The following is a 1,540-nucleotide window of genomic DNA, read 5'->3' on the forward strand; positions in this document are numbered from 1 at the left end:
TATAGACTAGACTATGGACTGGACTATAGACTAGACTACAAACTAGTCTATCGACTTAATTTGAAAAGTCTAAATGGCAACAGTGGTAGTGTAGAGAAAAACTCAGAAATTACTTTAATATTCGATAATACAAATACAAAAGTATCTTACATGTTTACCCTAATATGTATGACTATGTAACTAAATATTTAAAAAGAAAAGAATTTGCAAACAATAAGGAAGGATATTTTTAACATTTTCAATTTATTTTGTTTGTAAGTCAAGGAATGAGTGAAAAATAAATTGAAAAATTTTAAAAGTTTTATTTATTTTAAGATTTAGGCTAAAAAAAAATTAAATTTTACTAGTAAAAGGATTGGTTTTTGAAATTGGAAGCAATTTTAAATAATGGTTTTATAACTGTACTTGAAAAGTGCCCATTTTTATTGTTTTACAAAGCGTTTAACTTAGAGATTTTTGTTAAAATTTTGAAGCATCGCATTGTTAAAATTTTTGTATAATATTTTACCGGCTTTTGGTGATATAACAAGACTATTTACACACTTGGGTCCTATTTGTTCCTTTGTGATATATTTTCTTATAATGATGCAGATACCAAAGTTCTTACAGTTTTATTAGTAGCTCTTTATTTTTATAACTTTTTAACTATAACATCATTTATTTATCATGTTAAGTTTACAATTATTACAATCAACCCATTTGTTTATATGAAATATTAAAAATTCACATAAATAATACATTGTATGATCTATAATGTTGCTATTAAGAAAAAGACATTTTATTTCAGCTGCATTTTCTGTGCACACTATACATGTTCTTCATTTTACACGACTTCCGGTATAAAATAAAATTTTACGGAAATTCAAAGCGACTTCCTTTCAATAATAGCATTTAAATGTTTATAAACTGTGACTGTATTTATCCGGTATAGTTGTTGCCATTTGTAGTTCATTTCAACTATATTGCAAGAACAAAAAAAGAGGAGGAAGAAAATATAATAATAAAAACACAACTCATAATTTAAGCACAAATAAAATATACACCTATAAATTTAAATACACTAACATAACTACATACATATTTTTATGAAAAATTGTATGCATATAGCTTAGAAATGTTTAATTTTTGTTTGAAAATTTTTATATGCGGAAATTATAGCTGTAAAGAGTCCGATTCACATGAATTTATCATGGTAATATCATTGTTGCTTTGAAAGACAAAACAGTCAGCAAACAAGTCCTTAATTTCTGATATAACTTTTACAAAAAATAGAACTATTGAAAAGAATCTATCAAAGTATATTAATTCGACTAAATAGTTTTGATATATGTTAGAATTTATTTTTGCATTGTAATCTTATACTAACTCTTTACAGTCTATCCCCCTTATTCACAAACAAAAATCTTATTTTATAAGCGATTTATAAATTCGATTTTGTATGGAAATTTTGTTTTATAAACCTTTTATTAAATAAAACTGTTGTTTATGAATAAAGGGTTATAGCTTTTAAATACTTTAATTTTATGTATTAGCTTTATTT

This window comes from Lucilia cuprina, chromosome 4 (genome assembly GCF_022045245.1).
Source record: "Lucilia cuprina isolate Lc7/37 chromosome 4, ASM2204524v1, whole genome shotgun sequence".
Taxonomy (NCBI): domain Eukaryota; kingdom Metazoa; phylum Arthropoda; class Insecta; order Diptera; family Calliphoridae; genus Lucilia; species Lucilia cuprina.